This window comes from Taudactylus pleione, unplaced genomic scaffold, assembly GCF_031769625.1.
Source record: "Taudactylus pleione unplaced genomic scaffold, aTauple2 ptg000050l, whole genome shotgun sequence".
In the NCBI taxonomy this organism is placed as follows: Eukaryota; Metazoa; Chordata; class Amphibia; order Anura; family Myobatrachidae; genus Taudactylus; species Taudactylus pleione.
This window is the reverse complement of record NW_028284452.1, coordinates 194,591-209,059: the sequence shown is the minus strand read 5'-3', so window position 1 is coordinate 209,059 and position 14,469 is coordinate 194,591. Positions and strand designations below refer to the sequence as shown.

General features: G+C 34.5%; 1 non-coding gene across 1 annotated transcript; it reads left to right on the top strand.

Annotated features, from left to right (window-relative positions):
- Nucleotides 1-3,242: 3,242 nt before the first annotated feature.
- Nucleotides 3,243-3,315, top strand: TRNAW-CCA (transfer RNA tryptophan (anticodon CCA)). The gene has a single exon. It is a non-coding gene; the product is annotated as a tRNA-Trp (tRNA).
- The last annotated feature ends 11,154 nt before the right edge of the window (nucleotides 3,316-14,469 follow it).

Sequence of the window (14,469 nt, the reverse complement as noted above, 5' to 3'; positions counted from 1 at the left end):
CACTGACCAAGAAATGCCTTTTCAAAAAACGGGAAGCTTTGTTGGTATGTGTAGCACTGGCCAACGCATGATTTTTCTTGTGTATTCTTTTCATTTTTTAAGATCATAAGCTCCTTAGAGAATGTTTCTTGTTTTGAAGAAATCAGGAATACACTGACCAAGAAATGCCCTTTCAACAAATGGGAAGCTTTCTTGGTATGTGTAGCACTTATGGGGTATGGACAGAGTCATGGCTTTGTCATTAACAGAATACTAGATTTAAGGCATCTTAAAAATATCCAACTCTGAATAGTCTTATGTAAATTAGGCTATTAAATATATTTTCCTATTATCTGCTTTAACATGTGATTCAAATTCTCTTTTCCAAAAGTGCCAAAAAGTGGACTTCAGTGTACATCATGTTTATTTATTCATTTGCATTTTGAACCTAATTTGTGTATTGTATTAATATTTTCCATCATCAAAAGAAGTGCATTGCAGTCAATTAATGGATTAACAGTGTAGAGCATTGAAATCATACAATCAGGTGTTGTGGCTTACAGATTTGACTAACAAATGCCCTTTTGAAAACCGGGAAGCATTGGTGGTATAGTGGTGAGCATAGCTGTCTTCCAAAGCAGTTGACCCGAGTTCGATTCCTGGCCAACGCATAGATTTTATTCTATTCATTTTTTAAGATTATAAGCTCCTTTGAGAATTTTTCTTGTTTTGAAGGAATTAGGAATACACTGACCAAGAAATGCCTTTTCAAAAAACGGGATGCTTTGTTGGTATGTGTAGCACTGGCCAACGCATGATTTTTCTTGTGTATTCTTTTCATTTTTTAAGATCATAAGCTCCTTAGAGAATGTTTCTTGTTTTGAAGAATTCAGGAATACACTGACCAAGATATGCCCTTTCAACAAATGGGATGCTTTGTTGGTATGTGTAGCACTTATGGGATATGGACAGAGTCATGGCTTTGTCATTCAGAGAATACTAGATTTATGGCATCTTAATAATATCCGGCTCTGAATAGTCTTATGTAAATTAGGCAATTAAATATATTTTCCTATTATCTGCTTTAGCATGTGATTCAAATTCTCTTTTCCAAAAGTGCCAAAAAGTGGACTTCAGTGTACATCATGTTTATTTATTCATTTGCATTTTTAACCTAATTTCTGCATTGTATTAATATTTTCCATCATCAAAAGAAGTGCATTGCAGTCAATTAATGGATTAACAGTGTAGCGCATTGAAATCATACAATCAGGTGTTGTGGCTTACAGATTTGACTAACAAATGCCCTTTTGAAAACTGGGAAGCGTTGGTGGTATAGTGGTGAGCATAGCTGCCTTCCAAGCATGACCCGGGTTCAATTCCCGGCCAACGCATAGTTTGTATTCAATTTTTAAGATCATAAACTCCTTAGAGAATTATTCTTGTTTTGAAGGAATTAGGAATACACTGACCAAGAAATGCCCTTTCAAAAAACGGGAAGCTTTGTTGGTATGTGTAGCACTGGCCAACGCATGATTTTTCTTGTGTATTCTTTTCATTTTTTAAGATCATAAGCTCCTTAGAGAATGTTTCTTGTTTTGAAGAAATCAGGAATACACTGACCAAGAAATGCCCTTTCAACAAATGGGAAGCTTTCTTGGTATGTGTAGCACTTATGGGGTATGGACAGAGTCATGGCTTTGTCATTCACAGAATACTAGATTTAAGGCATCTTAAAAATATCTAACTCTGAATAGTCTTATGTAAATTAGGCTATTAAATATATTTTCCTATTATCTGCTTTAGCATGTGATTCAAATTCTCTTTTCCAAAAGTGCCAAAAAGTGGACTTCAGTGTACATCATGTTTATTTATTCATTTGCATTTTTAACCTAATTTGTGCATTGTATTAATATTTTCCATCATCAAAAGAAGTGCATTGCAGTCAATTAATGGATTAACAGTGTAGCGCATTGAAATCATACAATCAGGTGTTGTGGCTTACAGATTTGACTAACAAATGCCCTTTTGAAAACCGGGAAGCGTTGGTGGTATAGTGGTGAGCATAAGCTCCTTTGAGAATTTTTCTTGTTTTGAAGGAATTAGGAATACACTGACCAAGAAATGTCCTTTCAAAAAACGGGAAGCTTTGTTGGTATGTGTAGCACTGGCCAACGCATGATTTTTCTTGTGTATTCTTTTCATTTTTTAAGATCATAAGCTCCTTAGAGAATGTTTCTTGTTTTGAAGAAATCAGGAATACACTGTCCAAGAAATGCCCTTTCAACAAATGGGAAGCTTTGTTGGTATGTGTAGCACTTATGGGATATGGACAGAGTCATGGCTTTGTCATTCAGAGAATACTAGATTTATGGCATCTTAAAAATATCCAGCTCTGAATAGTCTTATGTAAATTAGGCTATTAAATATATTTTCCTATTATCTGCTTTAGCATGTGATTCAAATTCTCTTTTCCAAAAGTGCCAAAAAGTGGACTTCAGTGTACATCATGTTTATTTATTCATTTGCATTTTTAACCTAATTTGTGCATTGTATTAATATTTTCCATCATCAAAAGAAGTGCATTGCAGTCAATTAATGGATTAACAGTGTAGCGCATTGAAATCATACAATCAGGTGTTGTGGCTTACAGATTTGACTAACAAATGCCCTTTTGAAAACCGGGAAGCATTGGTGGTATAGTGGTGAGCATAGCTGTCTTCCAAAGCAGTTGACCCGGGTTCGATTCCTGGCCAACGCATAGTTTGTATTCTATTCATTTTTTAAGACAATAAGCTCCTTTGAGAATTTTTCTTGTTTTGAAGGAATCAGGAATACACTGTCCAAGAAATGCCCTTTCAACAAATGGGATGCTTTGTTGGTATGTGTAGCACTTATGGGATATGGACAGAGTCATGGCTTTGTCATTCAGAGAATACTAGATTTATGGCATCTTAAAAATATCCAGCTCTGAATAGTCTTATGTAAATTAGGCTATTAAATATATTTTCCTATTATCTGCTTTAGCATGTGATTCAAATTCTCTTTTCCAAAAGTGCCAAAAAGTGGACTTCAGTGTACATCATGTTTATTTATTCATTTGCATTTTTAACCTAATTTGTGCATTGTATTAATATTTTCCATCATCAAAAGAAGTGCATTGCAGTCAATTAATGGATTAACAGTGTAGAGCATTGAAATCATACAATCAGGTGTTGTGGCTTACAGATTTGACTAACAAATGCCCTTTTGAAAACCGGGAAGCATTGGTGGTATAGTGGTGAGCATAGCTGTCTTCCAAAGCAGTTGACCCAGGTTCGATTCCTGGCCAACGCATAGTTTGTATTCTATTCATTTTTTAAGATTATAATCTCCTTTGAGAATTTTTCTTGTTTTGAAGGAATTAGGAATACACTGACCAAGAAATGCCTTTTCAAAAAACGGGAAGCTTTGTTGGTATGTGTAGCACTGGCCAACGCATGATTTTTCTTGTGTATTCTTTTCATTTTTTAAGATCATAAGCTCCTTAGAGAATGTTTCTTGTTTTGAAGAAATCAGGAATACACTGACCAAGAAATGCCCTTTCAACAAATGGGAAGCTTTCTTGGTATGTGTAGCACTTATGGGATATGGACAGAGTCATGGCTTTGTCATTCAGAGAATACTAGACTTATGGCATCTTAAAAATATCCAGCTCTGAATAGTCTTATGTAAAATAGGCTACTAAATATATTTTACTATTATCTGCTTTAGCATGTGATTCAAATTCTCTTTTCCAAAAGTGCCAAAAAGTGGACTTCAGTGTACATCATGTTTATTTATTCATTTACATTTTTAACCTAATTTGTGCATAGTATTAATATTTTCCATCATCAAAAGAAGTGCATTGCAGTCAATTAATGGAATAACAGTGTATTCTTTTCATTTTTTAAGATCATAAGCTCCTTAGAGAATGTTTCTTGTTTTGATGAAATCAGGAATACACTGACCAAGAAATGCCCTTTCAACAAATGGGAAGCTTTCCTGGTATGTGTAGCACTTATGGGGTATGGACAGAGTCATGGCTTTGTCATTCACAGAATTCTAGATTCATGGCATCTTAAAAATATCCCACTCTGAATAGTCTTATGTAAATTAGGCTATTAAATATATTTTCCTATTATCTGCTTTAACATTTGATTCAAATTCTCTTTTCCAAAAGTGCCAAAAAATGGACTTCAGTGTACATCATGTTTATTTATTCATTTGCATTTTGAACCTAATTTGTGCATTGTATTAATATTTTCCATCATCAAAAGAAGTGCATTGCAGTCAATTAATGGATTAACAGTGTAGAGCATTGAAATCATACAATCAGGTGTTGTGGCTTACATATTTGACTAAAAAAATGCCCTTTTGAAAACCGGGAAGCGTTGGTGGTATAGTGGTGAGCATAAGCTCCTTTGAGAATTTTTCTTGTTTTGAAGGAATTAGGAATACACTGACCAAGAAATGCCCTTTCAAAAAATGGGAAGCTTTGTTGGTATGTGTAGCACTGGCCAACGCATGATTTTTCTTGTGTATTCTTTTCATTTTTTAAGATCATAAGCTCCTTAGAGAATGTTTCTTGTTTTGAAGAAATCAGGAATACACTGTCCAAGAAATGCCCTTTCAACAAATGGGAAGCTTTGTTGGTATGTGTAGCACTTATGGGATATGGACAGAGTCATGGCTTTGTCATTCAGAGAATACTAGATTTATGGCATCTTAAAAATATCCAGCTCTGAATAGTCTTATGTAAATTAGGCTATTAAATATATTTTCTTATTATCTGCTTTAGCATGTGATTCAAATTCTCTTTTCCAAAAGTGCTAAAAAGAGGACTTCAGTGTACATCATGTATTTATTCATTTGCATTTTTAACCTAATTTCTGCATTGTATTAATATTTTCCATCATCAAAAGAAGTGCATTGCAGTCAATTAATGGATTAACAGTGTAGCGCATTGAAATCATACAATCAGGTGTTGTGGCTTACAGATTTGACTAACAAATGCCCTTTTGAAAACTGGGAAGCGTTGGTGGTATAGTGGTGAGCATAGCTGCCTTCCAAACATGACCCGGGTTCAATTCCCGGCCAACGCATAGTTTGTATTCAATTTTTAAGATCATAAACTCCTTAGAGAATTATTCTTGTTTTGAAGGAATTAGGAATACACTGACCAAGAAATGCCTTTTCAAAAAACGGGAAGCTTTGTTGGTATGTGTAGCACTGGCCAACGCATGATTTTTCTTGTGTATTCTTTTCATTTTTTAAGATCATAAGCTCCTTAGAGAATGTTTCTTGTTTTGAAGAAATCAGGAATACACTGACCAAGAAATGCCCTTTCAACAAATGGGAAGCTTTCTTGGTATGTGTAGCACTTATGGGGTATGGACAGAGTCATGGCTTTGTCATTAACAGAATACTAGATTTAAGGCATCTTAAAAATATCCAACTCTGAATAGTCTTATGTAAATTAGGCTATTAAATATATTTTCCTATTATCTGCTTTAACATGTGATTCAAATTCTCTTTTCCAAAAGTGCCAAAAAGTGGACTTCAGTGTACATCATGTTTATTTATTCATTTGCATTTTGAACCTAATTTGTGTATTGTATTAATATTTTCCATCATCAAAAGAAGTGCATTGCAGTCAATTAATGGATTATCAGTGTAGAGCATTGAAATCATACAATCAGGTGTTGTGGCTTACAGATTTGACTAACAAATGCCCTTTTGAAAACCGGGAAGCATTGGTGGTATAGTGGTGAGCATAGCTGTCTTCCAAAGCAGTTGACCCGGGTTCGATTCCTGGCCAACGCATAGATTTTATTCTATTCATTTTTTAAGATTATAAGCTCCTTTGAGAATTTTTCTTGTTTTGAAGGAATTAGGAATACACTGACCAAGAAATGCCTTTTCAAAAAACGGGATGCTTTGTTGGTATGTGTAGCACTGGCCAACGCATGATTTTTCTTGTGTATTCTTTTCATTTTTTAAGATCATAAGCTCCTTAGAGAATGTTTCTTGTTTTGAAGGAATCAGGAATACACTGTCCAAGAAATGCCCTTTCAACAAATGGGAAGCTTTGTTGGTATGTGTAGCACTTATGGGATATGGACAGAGTCATGGCTTTGTCATTCAGAGAATACTAGATTTATGGCATCTTAAAAATATCCAGCTCTGAATAGTCTTATGTAAATTAGGCTATTAAATATATTTTCCTATTATCTGCTTTAGCATGTGATTCAAATTCTCTTTTCCAAAAGTGCCAAAAAGTGGACTTCAGTGTACATCATGTTTATTTATTCATTTGCATTTTTAACCTAATTTGTGCATTGTATTAATATTTTCCATCATCAAAAGAAGTGCATTGCAGTCAATTAATGGATTAACAGTGTAGCGCATTGAAATCATACAATCAGGTGTTGTGGCTTACAGATTTGACTAACAAATGCCCTTTTGAAAACTGGGAAGCGTTGGTGGTATAGTGGTGAGCATAGCTGCCTTCCAAGCATGACCCGGGTTCAATTCCCGGCCAACGCATAGTTTGTATTCAATTTTTAAGATCATAAACTCCTTAGAGAATTATTCTTGTTTTGAAGGAATTAGGAATACACTGACCAAGAAATGCCTTTTCCAAAAACGGGAAGCTTTGTTGGTATGTGTAGCACTGGCCAACGCATGATTTTTCTTGTGTATTCTTTTCATTTTTTAAGATCATAAGCTCCTTAGAGAATGTTTCTTGTTTTGAAGAAATCAGGAATACACTGACCAAGATATGCCCTTTCAACAAATGGGAAGCTTTCTTGGTATGTGTAGCACTTATGGGATATGGACAGAGTCATGGCTTTGTCATTCAGAGACTACTAGATTTATGACATCTTAAAAATATCCAGCTCTGAATAGTCTTATGTAAGTTAGGCTATTAAATATATTTTCCTATTATCTGCTTTAGCATGTGATTCAAATTCTCTTTTCCAAAAGTGCCAAAAAGTGGACTTCAGTGTACATCATGTTTATTTATTCATTTGCATTTTTAACCTAATTTGTGCATTGTATTAATATTTATCATCATCAAAAGAAGTGCATTGCAGTCAATTAATGGATTAACAGTGTAGAGCATTGAAATCATACAATCAGGTGTTGTGGCTTACAGATTTGACTAACAAATGCCCTTTTGAAAACCAGGAAGCATTGGTGGTATAGTGGTGAGCATAGCTGTCTTCCAAAGCAGTTGACCCGGGTTCGATTCCTGGCCAACGCATAGTTTGTATTCTATTCATTTTTTAAGATTATAATCTCCTTTGAGAATTTTTCTTGTTTTGAAGGAATTAGGAATACACTGACCAAGAAATGCCTTTTCAAAAAACGGGAAGCTTTGTTGGTATGTGTAGCACTGGCCAACGTATGATTTTTCTTGTGTATTCTTTTCATTTTTTAAGATCATAAGCTCCTTAGAGAATGTTTCTTGTTTTGAAGAAATCAGGAATACACTGACCAAGAAATGCCCTTTCAACAAATGGGAAGCTTTGTTGGTATGTGTAGCACTTATGGGATATGGACAGAGTCATGGCTTTGTCATTCAGAGAATACTAGACTTATGGCATCTTAAAAATATCCAGCTCTGAATAGTCTTATGTAAAATAGGCTACTAAATATATTTTACTATTATCTGCTTTAGCATGTGATTCAAATTCTCTTTTCCAAAAGTGCCAAAAAGTGGACTTCAGTGTACATCATGTTTATTTATTCATTTACATTTTTAACCTAATTTGTGCATTGTATTAATATTTTCCATCATCAAAAGAAGTGCATTGCAGTCAATTAATGGATTAACAGTGTATTCTTTTCATTTTTTAAGATCATAAGCTCCTTAGAGAATGTTTCTTGTTTTGAAGAAATCAGGAATACACTGACCAAGAAATGCCCTTTCAACAAATGGGAAGCTTTCCTGGTATGTGTAGCACTTATGGGGTATGGACAGAGTCATGGCTTTGTCATTCACAGAATTCTAGATTTATGGCATCTTAAAAATATCCCACTCTGAATAGTCTTATGTAAATTAGGCTATTAAATATATTTTCCTATTATCTGCTTTAACATTTGATTCAAATTCTCTTTTCCAAAAGTGCCAAAAAGTGGACTTCAGTGTACATCATGTTTATTTATTCATTTGCATTTTGAACCTAATTTGTGCATTGTATTAATATTTTCCATCATCAAAAGAAGTGCATTGCAGTCAATTAATGGATTAACAGTGTAGAGCATTGAAATCATACAATCAGGTGTTGTGGCTTACATATTTGACTAAAAAAATGCCCTTTTGAAAACCGGGAAGCGTTGGTGGTATAGTGGTGAGCATAAGCTCCTTTGAGAATTTTTCTTGTTTTGAAGGAATTAGGAATACACTGACCAAGAAATGCCCTTTCAAAAAATGGGAAGCTTTGTTGGTATGTGTAGCACTGGCCAACGCATGATTTTTCTTGTGTATTCTTTTCATTTTTTAAGATCATAAGCTCCTTAGAGAATGTTTCTTGTTTTGAAGAAATCAGGAATACACTGTCCAAGAAATGCCCTTTCAACAAATGGGAAGCTTTGTTGGTATGTGTAGCACTTATGGGATATGGACAGAGTCATGGCTTTGTCATTCAGAGAATACTAGATTTATGGCATCTTAAAAATATCCAGCTCTGAATAGTCTTATGTAAATTAGGCTATTAAATATATTTTCTTATTATCTGCTTTAGCATGTGATTCAAATTCTCTTTTCCAAAAGTGCTAAAAAGAGGACTTCAGTGTACATCATGTATTTATTCATTTGCATTTTTAACCTAATTTCTGCATTGTATTAATATTTTCCATCATCAAACGAAGTGCATTGCAGTCAATTAATGGATTAACAGTGTAGCGCATTGAAATCATACAATCAGGTGTTGTGGCTTACAGATTTGACTAACAAATGCCCTTTTGAAAACTGGGAAGCGTTGGTGGTATAGTGGTGAGCATAGCTGCCTTCCAAACATGACCCGGGTTCAATTCCCGGCCAACGCATAGTTTGTATTCAATTTTTAAGATCATAAACTCCTTAGAGAATTATTCTTGTTTTGAAGGAATTAGGAATACACTGACCAAGAAATGCCTTTTCAAAAAACGGGAAGCTTTGTTGGTATGTGTAGCACTGGCCAACGCATGATTTTTCTTGTGTATTCTTTTCATTTTTTAAGATCATAAGCTCCTTAGAGAATGTTTCTTGTTTTGAAGAAATCAGGAATACACTGACCAAGAAATGCCCTTTCAACAAATGGGAAGCTTTCTTGGTATGTGTAGCACTTATGGGGTATGGACAGAGTCATGGCTTTGTCATTAACAGAATACTAGATTTAAGGCATCTTAAAAATATCCAACTCTGAATAGTCTTATGTAAATTAGGCTATTAAATATATTTTCCTATTATCTGCTTTAACATGTGATTCAAATTCTCTTTTCCAAAAGTGCCAAAAAGTGGACTTCAGTGTACATCATGTTTATTTATTCATTTGCATTTTGAACCTAATTTGTGTATTGTATTAATATTTTCCATCATCAAAAGAAGTGCATTGCAGTCAATTAATGGATTAACAGTGTAGAGCATTGAAATCATACAATCAGGTGTTGTGGCTTACAGATTTGACTAACAAATGCCCTTTTGAAAACCGGGAAGCGTTGGTGGTATAGTGGTGAGCATAAGCTCCTTTGAGAATTTTTCTTGTTTTGAAGGAATTAGGAATACACTGACCAAGAAATGCCCTTTGAAAAAATGGGAAGCTTTGTTGGTATGTGTAGCACTGGCCAACGCATGATTTTTCTTGTGTATTCTTTTCATTTTTTAAGATCATAAGCTCCTTAGAGAATGTTTCTTGTTTTGAAGAAATCAGGAATACACTGTCCAAGAAATGCCCTTTCAACAAATGGGAAGCTTTGTTGGTATGTGTAGCACTTATGGGATATGGACAGAGTCATGGCTTTGTCATTCAGAGAATACTAGATTTATGGCATCTTGAAAAAATCCAGCTCTGAATAGTCTTATGTAAATTAGGCTATTAAATATATTTTCCTATTATCTGCTTTAGCATGTGATTCAAATTCTCTTTTCCAAAAGTGCTAAAAAGTGGACTTCAGTGTACATCATGTATTTATTCATTTGCATTTTTAACCTAATTTGTGCATTGTATTAATATTTTCCATCATCAAAAGAAGTGCATTGCAGTCAATTAATGGATTAACAGTGTAGCGCATTGAAATCATACAATCAGGTGTTGTGGCTTACAGATTTGACAAACAAATGCCCTTTTGAAAACTGGGAAGCGTTGGTGGTATAGTGGTGAGCATAGCTGCCTTCCAAGCATGACCCGGGTTCAATTCCCGGCCAACGCATAGTTTGTATTCAATTTTTAAGATCATAAACTCCTTAGAGAATTGTTCTTGTTTTGAAGGAATTAGGAATACACTGACCAAGAAATGCCTTTTCCAAAAACGGGAAGCTTTGTTGGTATGTGTAGCACTGGCCAACGCATGATTTTTCTTGTGTATTCTTTTCATTTTTTAAGATCATAAGCTCCTTAGAGAATGTTTCTTGTTTTGAAGAAATCAGGAATACACTGACCAAGAAATGCCCTTTCAACAAATGGGAAGCTTTCTTGGTATGTGTAGCACTTATGGGGTATGGACAGAGTCATGGCTTTGTCATTCACAGAATACTAGAATTAAGGCATCTTAAAAATATCCAACTCTGAATAGTCTTATGTAAATTAGGCTATTAAATATATTTTCTTATTATCTGCTTTAACATGTGATTCAAATTCTCTTTTCCAAAAGTGCCAAAAAGTGGACTTCAGTGTACATCATGTTTATTTATTCATTTGCATTTTGAACCTAATTTGTGCATTGTATTAATATTTTCCATCATCAAAAGAAGTGCATTGCAGTCAATTAATGGATTAACAGTGTAGAGCATTGAAATCATACAATCTGGTGTTGTGGCTTACAGATTTGACTAACAAATGCCCTTTTGAAAACCGGGAAGCGTTGGTGGTATAGTGGTGAGCATAAGCTCCTTTGAGAATTTTTCTTGTTTTGAAGGAATTAGGAATACACTGACCAAGAAATGCCCTTTCAAAAAACAGGAAGCTTTATTGGTATGTGTAGCACTGGCCAACGCATGATTTTTCTTGTGTATTCTTTTCATTTTTTAAGATCATAAGCTCCTTAGAGAATGTTTCTTGTTTTGAAGAAATCAGGAATACACTGTCCAAGAAATGCCCTTTCAACAAATGGGAAGCTTTGTTGGTATGTGTAGCACTTATGGGATATGGACAGAGTCATGGCTTTGTCATTCAGAGAATACTAGATTTATGGCATCTTAAAAATATCCAGCTCTGAATAGTCTTATGTAAATTAGGCTATTAAATATATTTTCCTATTATCTGCTTTAGCATGTGATTCAAATTCTCTTTTCCAAAAGTGCCAAAAAGTGGACTTCAGTGTACATCATGTTTATTTATTCAATTGCATTTTTAACCTAATTTGTGCATTGTATTAATATTTTCCATCATCAAAAGAAGTGCATTGCAGTCAATTAATGGATTAACAGTGTAGCGCATTGAAATCATACAATCAGGTGTTGTGGCTTACAGATTTGACTAACAAATGCCCTTTTGAAAACCAGGAAGCATTGGTGGTATAGTGGTGAGCATAGCTGTCTTCCAAAGCAGTTGACCCGGGTTCGATTCCTGGCCAACGCATAGTTTGTATTCTATTCATTTTTTAAGATTATAAGATCCTTTGAGAATTTTTCTTGTTTTGAAGGAATTAGGAATACACTGACCAAGAAATGCCTTTTGAAAAAACGGGAAGCTTTGTTGGTATGTGTAGCACTGGCCAACGCATGATTTTTCTTGTGTATTCTTTTCATTTTTTAAGATCATAAGCTCCTTAGAGAATGTTTCTTGTTTTGAAGAAATCAGGAATACACTGACCAAGAAATGCCCTTTCAACAAATGGGAAGCTTTGTTGGTATGTGTAGCACTTATGGGATATGGACAGAGTCATGGCTTTGTCATTCAGAGAATACTAGATTTATGGCATCTTAAAAATATCCAGCTCTGAATAGTCTTATGTAAATTAGGCTATTAAATATATTTTCCTATTATCTGCTTTAACATGTGATTCAAATTCTCTTTTCCAAAAGTGCCAAAAAGTGGACTTCAGTGTACATCATGTTTAATTATTCATTTGCATTTTGAACCTAATTTGTGCATTGTATTAATATTTTCCATCATCAAAAGAATCGCATTGCAGTCAATTAATGGATTAACAGTGTAGAGCATTGAAATCATACAATCAGGTGTTGTGGCTTACAGATTTGACTAACAAATGCCCTTTTGAAAACCGGGAAGCGTTGGTGGTATAGTGGTGAGCATAAGCTCCTTTGAGAATTTTTCTTGTTTTGAAGGAATTAGGAATACACTGACCAAGAAATGCCCTTTCAAAAAACGGGAAGCTTTGTTGGTATGTGTAGCACTGGCCAACGCATGATTTTTCTTGTGTATTCTTTTCATTTTTTAAGATCATAAGCTCCTTAGAGAATGTTTCTTGTTTTGAAGAAATCAGGAATACACTGTCCAAGAAATGCCCTTTCAACAAATGGGAAGCTTTGTTGGTATGTGTAGCACTTATGGGATATGGACAGAGTCATGGCTTTGTCATTCAGAGAATACTAGATTTATGGCATCTTGAAAAAATCCAACTCTGAATAGTCTTATGTAAATTAGGCTATTAAATATATTTTCCTATTATCTGCTTTAGCATGTGATTCAAATTCTCTTTTCCAAAAGTGCCAAAAAGCGGACTTCAGTGTACATCATGTTTATTTATTCATTTGCATTTTTAACCTAATTTGTGCATTGTATTAATATTTTTCATCATCAAAAGAAGTGCATTGCAGTCAATTAATGGATTAACAGTGTAGCGCATTGAAATCATACAATCAGGTGTTGTGGCTTACAGATTTGACTAACAAATGCCCTTTTGAAAACCGGGAAGCATTGGTGGTATAGTGGTGAGCATAGCTGTCTTCCAAAGCAGTTGACCCGGGCTCGATTCCTGGCCAACGCATAGATTGTATTCTATTCATTTTTTAAGATTATAAGCTCCTTTGAGAATTTTTCTTGTTTTGAAGGAATTAGGAATACACTGACCAAGAAATGCCTTTTCAAAAAACGGGAAGCTTTGTTGGTATGTGTAGCACTGGCCAACGCATGATTTTTCTTGTGTATTCTTTTCATTTTTTAAGATCATAAGCTCCTTAGAGAATGTTTCTTGTTTTGAAGAAATCAGGAATACACTGACCAAGAAATGCCCTTTCAACAAATGGGAAGCTTTCTTGGTATGTGTAGCACTTATGGGGTATGGACAGAGTCATGGCTTTGTCATTAACAGAATACTAGATTTAAGGCATCTTAAAAATATCCAACTCTGAATAGTCTTATGTAAATTAGGCTATTAAATATATTTTCCTATTATCTGCTTTAACATGTGATTCAAATTCTCTTTTCCAAAAGTGCCAAAAAGTGGACTTCAGTGTACATCATGTTTATTTATTCATTTGCATTTTGAACCTAATTTGTGTATTGTATTAATATTTTCCATCATCAAAAGAAGTGCATTGCAGTCAATTAATGGATTAACAGTGTAGAGCATTGAAATCATACAATCAGGTGTTGTGGCTTACAGATTTGACTAACAAATGCCCTTTTGAAAACCGGGAAGCGTTGGTGGTATAGTGGTGAGCATAAGCTCCTTTGAGAATTTTTCTTGTTTTGAAGGAATTAGGAATACACTGACCAAGAAATGCCCTTTGAAAAAATGGGAAGCTTTGTTGGTATGTGTAGCACTGGCCAACGCATGATTTTTCTTGTGTATTCTTTTCATTTTTTAAGATCATAAGCTCCTTAGAGAATGTTTCTTGTTTTGAAGAAATCAGGAATACACTGTCCAAGAAATGCCCTTTCAACAAATGGGAAGCTTTGTTGGTATGTGTAGCACTTATGGGATATGGACAGAGTCATGGCTTTGTCATTCAGAGAATACTAGATTTATGGCATCTTGAAAAAATCCAGCTCTGAATAGTCTTATGTAAATTAGGCTATTAAATATATTTTCCTATTATCTGCTTTAGCATGTGATTCAAATTCTCTTTTCCAAAAGTGCTAAAAAGTGGACTTCAGTGTACATCATGTATTTATTCATTTGCATTTTTAACCTAATTTGTGCATTGTATTAATATTTTCCATCATCAAAAGAAGTGCATTGCAGTCAATTAATGGATTAACAGTGTAGCGCATTGAAATCATACAATCAGGTGTTGTGGCTTACAGATTTGACAAACAAATGCCCTTTTGAAAACTGGGAAGCGTTGGTGGTATAGTG